Raw genomic sequence first — 9,669 nt, forward strand, 5'->3', positions numbered from 1 at the left:
TTTAAAAAAAAAAGTCCATCCTCAGATGAAACATTGTGTTTCTGTGACTGATTTTCCCCTACTTCTTCACCTTCTCCTTCTATAAAAAGTATGTTATCAACATTTATTTCTCATCCTAAATCCAAAACACAATCACATACCAGCTACTAGGGAGAAAATTAACTCTATCCCAGAGAACACCAGGACACTAATTTACAGTGAAATTTGCTGAATTTTAAGTCCAAATGTCATTACCATAGCAGGATTTTCCTACTTTCCTTCTTTTCCACAGGATCAGACTGTGATGATAAAATTGTGATGTTTAGAAAAGTCAAATTATTTATTTACCATAGCAGTTCACCTGCTGTGTACATGGAGATTGCATTTGCTGCTTGATGTATACTGAGAGCTCTAACCCACAATTCAGGGACTAAAAAGTAAAATATTGCTCAGAGAAAAATTCAAATATGACCCCAAAACTAATGTGGATATATTGCTGATTTTGTAGCAGTGGAACTCATACAGCTGCAAAGAAGTCCTGGCAGATTTCCAGCTCACACTAGCTCAAGCTTTGGCCTTATTCTAAACTTCAGATTTATTGTTAGGTTTTGTTATGTCAGCATGAAAAAGAGCCATTTCCAATGGCATTATAAAATGAGAAGTTTGTAGGGATAAGGTTTCAGATTTACATCTGATTTTCATGAGTTTTGAGAGGTTTTGTACCTGCCTTTTATAGTTCACCACAATGACCATTCAATATGGTGACAGCCATTTAATAACCCAGCTTGTTCCTGAATTATAGGGCTTACAATAATTCGTTCATTAATTAGGATTGTTGGATTATTTTAAGCTAAGTATGTGCAAGCTTCAGCTGGAGAGTGGTTTCTCTTGCCCCTAATTATGAGCAGTCACTGGAGGCAGTAATGCTGGAGCAGTACTGCCCAACTCACCCATGTATATGGCATTACACAGGACCCTGTGCAATTTACTGATGCCCTAGGAAACTGTCATCTGAATTTTTTAACCAAATCAAAAGGTTGCCATTATCTGTCTGCATCATTTTGAAGATCACAATATAACCTTTATTATGTCCCCATGGGTGTTCCTGCAGTGTGTTATCATAAAAGATGAAGTTCCTGCAGCTGCAGCAAGTAGAGTAGACACACCACTCAGGATGGGCAGATGGAGATGCACACAGTGCTCCCACATCCATAACCTCCCCATCTACCCAACCTGAGTGGTGTGTCTGCTGTGTAGAGGGAAGGGATGGTGTCAAGAGGGATCTGGACAGGCTGGAGAAGAGGGTCTGTGTGAGCCTTGTGAAGTTCAACCAGACCATGTCCCAAGGTCCTGACGGCAGTTGACAAAAGAGACGTGGACTCCATGGTTTGCACACATGAAGCCGTTTATTGATTCACAAAGCTGAGCTTATATACCTTTTCAGCAATTAGTAAAAATAGCACAACTATAACATTTATGTAACTAGGTAACATTGCTTAATTCAGAACCTCCTACTAACTCGTGCAGGTACGTGTTATCTCATAGAAGTTCTGCTTACCAAGCACACTGTTAACTTCTGCATTCCTTCTTCAGGGTTCTGCTTTCTGTTGCCAAGGCTTGCAGCCCACTAAGGCTAACATATCCACTTCTGTCATGAACTGGACAGTGCTCCCAGCTCAGTTTTCTAGCTGTATTCCTACAAGGCCCTGCACATGGGTCAGGGCAATCCCAAGCACAAACACAGGCTAGGCAAACAATGAACAGGGAGCAGCGCAGGGGAGAAGAATTTTAGAGTATTGATGGGTGAGAAGTTCAGCAGGATTGACCATGTGTGCTGAGAGCCCAGAAGCCCCCATGTGCTGGGCTGATCCCACAGCAAGGGCAGTAGAGGAAGGGGTTCTGCCCCTCTGTCCTGCTTAGGTGAGACCCCACCTGCAGAGCTGCCTTCAGCTCTGGGGTCCAACATCAGAAGGGCATGGAGCTGCTGGAGTGAGTTCAGAGGAGGCCATGGAGATGTTCTGAGGGCTGGAGCCCCTCTGCTCCTGGAGGCAGGCTGGGAGAGCTGGAGGTGTCCAGCCTGGAGAAGAGATGGCTCCATGGAGACCTTAGACCTCCTGACAGTGCCTGAAGGAGCTGCAAGAGACCTGGAGAAGGACTTTGGACAAGAGCCTGGAACAACAGAATAATCCTAGTGGGTCCTTTCCAGCTCAGAATATTCTGTGACTCTGTGAGTCTGTGACAAGGGGGAACGACCTCACATTGACAGAAAGCAAGGTTAAACTGGATATTTCAAAGAAGTTTTTCCCTGTGAATGGTGAGACACTAGCACAGACTGCCCAGAGAAGTTGTGGCTGCCCCATCCCTGGAAGTTTTCTAGGCCAGGTTCGATGGGGTTTAGAGCAACCTGGTATAGTAGAGAGTGTCTTTGCACATGGCAGAGGGCTGGAACAAGATAAGCTTTAAGGCCCCTTTCAATCTAAGCCAGTCTGTGGTTCTGTGATCTTCAGTTTTCTTCAGATGAACTCAACAATCAAAAACATCACTAGATTACTGACTCTGTCTTGTGTTTATGTGTTGTCTAAACTCACAGTGGCAGCTCCTCACTTTGACATTATGAAATACCAGAAGGCATTTCTTCTGGACTTTTTTTTTTTGGAAAGCAAAGCCAAAAGATAATTAAAATTGCTACTAACAAAATTCCAAAACGCAATTTTAACAAAATCTGGTAAAGACTCCTGCAGAATGAAGTGTATTTTTAAAAAGGCTCTGGAGAAAACTGGATGAAGTGCCAGTGAGGAATTGCCAGAAATTGCACTGGAATATTTAATTGCCATTTCTGGAAGCACTACTTTATCAGTAGTCTTTTTGCACTGAAGCTGAGATACATGGACTCATGTCCTTCAAAATGACATACGGTGGAGAGATACTACCTGCAAGTTATTACAGATGTTATTTAATAGACTTTATTGCAAATTTTGGCAGGGTTGCACCTTTGGGAAGGGAAGAAATTACCTTGTGGCTAACAATAATTCCTACTTCTGCACAGATCAGGTCAGATATGCTTCTTATTGAGGTATGAGATCATTGCAAAATCCCTCCAGTGATACTTCACTGATGGGTAGAAGCACTCCAAATGCAAAGCAAAATACTTGAAGTTTGTGAACTTTTAAAAAGAAAAAAGGACAAATTCTGCACTGAATGGGTATTAAATAATGTATTTTACAGTCACAGATGTGGTGTTAAAGAGTTTGTTTAGCTTTCCTTTGAGAGGGATCAATCTTAAGCAATAGTGACTAAAACAAGAGACTGGCTTTGTGGGCATTGAACTTTGCACCTGTTTGTGTCCAAGGTATTTATTAGGATCTGTATTTCTAGTTGCAGCTCCCTTCACAGAGGTTATTTTGAACTTATGTGAGACACTTGCAGATACCTAAGGTGTTCTGGTAATCCCTAGGCAATGTATCAGAAGCTCACAGTGAAAAGCACAGTAAAGGTCAGATCATTTTAATGTAGAGGCCCTTGGTTTTAAATTAATAGTAATATAAGTCTTTAATGCAATAAACTCCAAGGGGGACTGTATTAATTTGCAACTGGCCATTGTTTGCACTTTACCATCACCATCAGCTACATAAATATGGGGGTATTAAAACTGATTTAATTAATTTACCCTAAGTTTCCTGAGTGTCCCATTATAGATAAACCCCACCTCAGACAGAGACACTTCATTGTGTTTCTGACACACCATCAACTGTGTAGGTCACATTATGCAGAGGAGCAGAGAAGATCCACTTTCAGTAGAAGACATTTTCAAGTCAGCTCATAACCATTAGATCATTTCCACGCAGGACACAGAAGAGGACTCCTGGTGCTTTGGAAGGCAAATGATGCTTAGAATATCTGTTACTCTCCTGGTGCTTAGAAAGGCTATTATTGACATGGAAAAAACTTCCTTCTCAGACTCAAACATGTATTTTAAATACATATTGTGAATGAGATAGGGAAAGCAGTGAAAGGAGTAGAGGCCAAGTGTGACATGGAGCAGCTGAGGGAGCTGGAGGGCTCAGCCTGGAGAAGAGAAGGCTCAGGTGGGCCCTTCTCCCTCTCTACAACTCCCTGACAGGAGGGTGGAGCCAGGTGGGAGTCAGGTTCTTCTCCCAGGGAACAAGGGACAGGACAAAAGGAAATGGCCTCAAGTTGTGTGAGCGGAGGTTTAGGTTAGATATTGGGAAAATTTTTTCATGGAAATGGTCATCCAGCCCTGGAACAGCTTGTCTAGGGCAGTGGTAGAGTCCACATCCGTGGTGGGATTTAACCGATGTGTGCATGTGGATGTGGCACTTGGAGACATGAATTAGTGGTGGGCTGGGTAGTGCGGGGGAAATAGTTGGGCTCAATGGTCTCAAAGGCTTTAGAACTGAAATGATTCTGTAATTCTACAAAACTAAATATATTTTAAATGAGAAGGCAATTAAATGAAGGAGAACAGCACATGGGGTCCATCAAACCCACCAACCTCAAAGTGGTTGCTACCACTGGGGACTACATTAACAGCCCAGGTCAATCAACCAGAAGATGCTTGCTGATTTCAGTGGGTAGATCAAGGCCAAAGGCTAGTGGTTCACAACTGAGTGTCACAGCTGGTCTGTGGCTCAGCAATTAATTCAGCTATAAATAAGGAACCCAGCTCAATTCCATAAACCAGTCCCTCAGTGAGCAATGATAGGATACATTCAAACCCAAACAAGGACTTTACCTAATCATTCCATCCTAAGCCACAGGCATCACACTGGTCAAAGAGCTGGGTGGTGTTAAAACCAGACCCGTCAGTTTAGACCAAGGTGTTTCAAACCCCCTATATAAAGAGGATCTGAACAATAAAACTCATTGTTGTTGCATGGATCTCTGAAAGTGTGTGTTGTCCCTGTCTCTGACCACTGACCCCACATAACACAGAAGCACTGCAACTGCAAGAATTGTCTTCCAAACAAGAATTGCAAAATTCCTAAGCTCCCATGTAAGTACAGTCATGAAATATCTCCTGGGACATTACCATAAGTCCCTGAAGGAAACTTATTTCTGAATTCTGCTTGAAATAAAGTCCCTCCCTTTACAGCACCTGCATTTTCATCTTGCAGAGGTGGTAATGTGATTTTATCACTTAATCTGATGTGTCATGGTTGTGCTTTCCACTCCAGAAGTGGTTGCATTTAATCTATGGGAAAAGTAAATCCTTCTTTGGAATATTTATAGAGAACTTTAAGGCCCTTTGAATGAAAAGTTTCTGCTGGATGAAAGCATTGATGAAAGCTAAATATACATAAAAAGAGAAAGAAATCAGTATACCCATTGAACTGGAGCCTACTGGCTGCTAAGCCTCCCCAGGACAACATTTGCACCAAAATTTTGTACTTTCATTGGCTGTAAGCATCTCCCAGACAATATAATGCCATTATACCAAAGCACCAAGACTTTCTCATCTTTGATACCTATAAGGTATCATCTGTAAGTCATAATATTCTGACTGACTCTCCACTGATGAAAATTTTACATCTATTTAAAAAGAATTTGGGATATCCAGACCTTCTGATATGACAAAGGAAGAAGAATGGATGGGCTCTATGGTTGCTGATGTTGTACAGCCTATTTACATAAAAGTATAGAATCACAGAATCATTTAGGTTAGAAAAGACCTCTCAGATCATCAAGCTCAACCACTGCAAAGATCTCACACAATGGCAGTATGATATTTTGGCACAGAGGCTAATATTGGTTCAGTCAAATGTGGCAGGAGGGTGCCTGCGCTGTGCTGCCTTGATCAAAGCACAGCAGAAAGCACATCCCAAAGCCAAAAACTACTGGGGGAAAAAGCTCCCAATGTATGGTTAGCGAGAAGTGTGGATCAGATCTAAGAGGAATCAGGGAACCAGTAAATAAATAATCAGATCATGGATGCAGTTCAGATTCCCACCAGGCTTTTATTATGGTCTTTTACAACCTGTTAAAACACTCCAAAAACCCCATCTGAGAGAAAAAAAGATAACCAGAAAGCAAAATAGAGAAATCCCTACATTAGCATTTTTCCTGCCCTTTCAGCTGCCTAATGTGGTCCCTTGAATCCCAGGCATTAGCAGGCAAGAATATGCCTATTTTTGTGATAATATGGATTTTTCTTTAAATGGAAAAACTTCAATTATCTAAGCTGTTGCCAAACAGAACCATTTTCAAGGGGATCATTTTACAGCACAAAGCTTTGAGGATGTGCACTGTAAAAAAAGAATTTGTTCTTCCTTGTGGTACTGCTGCTTGGGCTGAATTGACAAAAAGTTCATTTAGAGGGTAATGCATCCATTTCTGGTCTCTGCCTCCTCAAAGGAAGGCTGTTCTAGTCTGGGTGAGTGATTTCTTAGCATTGCTACTTGGCGTTTCCCCAAAATGCTTGGGGGCTTTGTTACATTATCATGGAGTTACTGACAGGCACCTTATGGGGGCAGCACGTCCTCTCTGTTTGTTTTTTCAATCTCCTTCATTAGGCCCGGGTCTGCTTCCACATTGAATAAAAAAAAAATCTGTGTACACTCTACAAAAAGCATTATTCTGCTTATGCTATGCTAATTAACGAGGGGCTCAAAGCAAGCTGGTGATATCCCACCTTTATAGCTGGTGCTGTAGGAAATAATGCTGCCCTGCTTCACAGAGAGGGAAAAAACAGCTGAGCAAACTCAGAGAATCACAAAGACTGGGAAAGTCCCCTAGGACCATTGAGTCCAACCATTCCATACAGAGCCCACTACTAACCCATGTCCCCAGTTACCACATCCACACTTCTGTTAAAACCCTCCAGGGATGGAGACTCTGCCACTGCCCTTGGCAGCCCTTTCTAATACCTAACTGCCCTTTCAGTGAAGAATTTTTCCCTAATATACTGTGTAAACCTTCCCTGGTTAAACTTAAGGCTGTTTCCTCTTGTCCTGTCCCTTGTTCCTGCAGAGCAGAGCCCACCTTCACCTGACCTCACTCTCCTGTCAGGGAGTTGTAGAGAGCAACAAAGTCCCCCCCAAGTTTCCTTTCCTCCACACTGAGCCCCACCAGCTCCCTCAGCCACTTCTGGCACTCCAGACCCCTTCCCCAGCTGCATTCCCTTCTGTGGACATACTTCTGTCCCCTCAATGTCTTTCTTGTTATGAAGGGCTCAAAACTGAACCCAGGATTCATGTAACGTGCTGAGGATGCCCATGGCTGGCAGTCAAGGAAGGGATAAATCACTGCAGGTGGCCTGCATCCAACTGCTATGCCTTTTCCATAAACTGAGCCATGTTCCCTTTTGTTCTGTTTGCCAGAGACAGAGCTCTGATTTGAGACAAAGAGGACAAAATAGGACAGTAACTATGTTATATATATAAACACATGAGGAAAACTGGTGAAAGTGGAAAGTCCCCTCTTCCAGCCTGTAATGAGGGACAGATTTATCACAATTCTTGCAGTACAATGAGGAATGTTAGGAGGACAGGGAGATCTTAAAGAACCAAAGCAGTACAAATGTACTTCATATATCAAGCTAAACAAAAGCAGAGGAAGGGGAAGTTGCTGAGCTAAAGACAAGACAGGTCTACAGGAAAGCAAAGATGCTCATTTCTCAACAGATTGTAACAACAGCTTTATCAGGGCTGGTCTATAGTGGACAGCACCCTATCTCAGCCAAGGGAAGTGACCTAGATAAGGCAGCAAGAGTATAGCAATTCCATCCTGACACAGTTCCAGCAACACACGGCATAGTCATAAAACCAAAGAATCACAGAACTGTCATGGCTGGAAAATCCTCTCTAAGATCATTGAGTCCAACCATTTACCTGGCACTGCCACCACTAACCCACTGTCCACAAGTCACATCCACAAACTCTTAGAACACTCCTAGGGATCATGATTCTACCACTTCCCTGGGCAGACTGTTCTAATGCTTATCACCACAAAGTCAGAGGTGATAATTTTAACTCTTACTAGTGCTTAAGCTCACAGAAGCACAGAATGGTTTGAATTGGAAATGACCTTAAAGATCATCCAGTTCCACACACCTGCCATGGGAGAGACACCTTCCACTAGACCTGGTTGCCCCAAGAGCCATCCAACCTCACCTTGATCACTTCCAGGCATGGGCCAGCCACAGCTTCTGTGGGCAACCTGTGCCACTGTTTCAGAGTGAAGAACTTCTTCCTAAAAACCCGTCTAACCCTGCCCTTCTGTCACCGTGAAGCCATTGCCCCTTGTCCTATCCCTCCATTCCTTTGTCCAAAGTCCTTCTACAACTCTTGGGAGCCCCTTTAAGCACTAAGATCTCCCTGAAGCCTTCTCTTTTCCAGGCTGAACATCCTCAGCTTTCCCAGTCTGTCTGCAGAGAAGGCTGCAGCCCTCAGAGCCTCCCTGTGGCCTCCTCTGGACTTGCCAGGTCTGTGTCTTTGTGGGCACTCCAGAGCTGAAGGCAGCAGTGCAGGTGGGGCCCCACGAGCAAAGGGACCAGGTCATCTCCCTTGAGCTGCTGCCACACTGTAAGACCAGCTCAAGATGCATTTGGCCTTCTGCACATTATTGTATGAGACAACATGGGCTAGTACCTTGGGTATGAGCTGAGATCAGACAAAAATTCCTCTTTCACAGACGGCTAATAGCAAAAGAACAATGTTCAGTGTCAATCTCTTGTTACACTCTTAGCACAGCCAAGAATTCAGCAGAGCTGGTCCAACCTTGCAGTATGGAAAATCACAGGATATTCATTAGTATATCCCTTTTTGCAATGGAGCCTTGTCTGAAATAACTCTCTCCCTCCTCTGTGTTAGGGGGATTTTCAGTCTGCAGCTATGCTAGGATCTAAAACTTGATAATCAAAAACACTGCTTGGAAAAAGCTCTGCAAGAACTGAACCCCTCCAGTTCATGGAATCCTCAAAGGTGAATTTCAGTGACATGCCACAAGTAGTTATAAAGAGCTTTTCTTGTTACTCATTTCCAGAGAAGTCACTGGAAACACAACCTTCATGTCAGCTAGCAGAACACAGAGATACAAATCAATCCTACTAGGGGTGAGGAAAAGGGGAAGCAAGCAACACACCAGGTTTATCTTCCTGAGCAGGAGACTAAAATTCCATTGGCCACACCTGAAAAGGGCAAAGAGTAAGTTTGGCTTTCACCTTGGAGAACAGCATTGTGAGGCTGTGAAAGTCAGCCAGGACTGATTGATTTCTTCCATGCCAGACCCAGCCCAAAACCAACAGGTTAAAACCTCCCTTGTTACTACAAGAGCCCACATGAAATTTTCAGCACCGTGAGCTATTTCTGCAGCACTTTGCACCTCAGGTAGCAGAAGTCTGGTGGCTCTGACAAGAATAATCACAGAGTGGTTTGAGTTGAAAGTGACCTTAAAGCTCATTTCATTCCAACTCCCCAGCCAAAGGTCAGAGACACCTTCCACTAAACCAGGTTGCTGGCCTGGAACACTTCCAAGGATGAGGCAGCAAGAGCTTCTTTGGGTAGCCTGTGCCAGGGTCTCACCACCCTCACAAGGAAGAATTTCTTCCCAACATCTGCTCTAAATCTCTTCTCTATGAGGTTTATTGCCTATTTATAGAAGTTATTATTTGGCCCTTGTCCTATCACTAAGCACTCTGCATAGAAAGTCACTTTTTTTTATGAAGCTCCCTTT

Source organism: Camarhynchus parvulus, chromosome 1 (genome assembly GCF_901933205.1).
Source record: "Camarhynchus parvulus chromosome 1, STF_HiC, whole genome shotgun sequence".
NCBI lineage: Eukaryota > Metazoa > Chordata > Aves > Passeriformes > Thraupidae > Camarhynchus > Camarhynchus parvulus.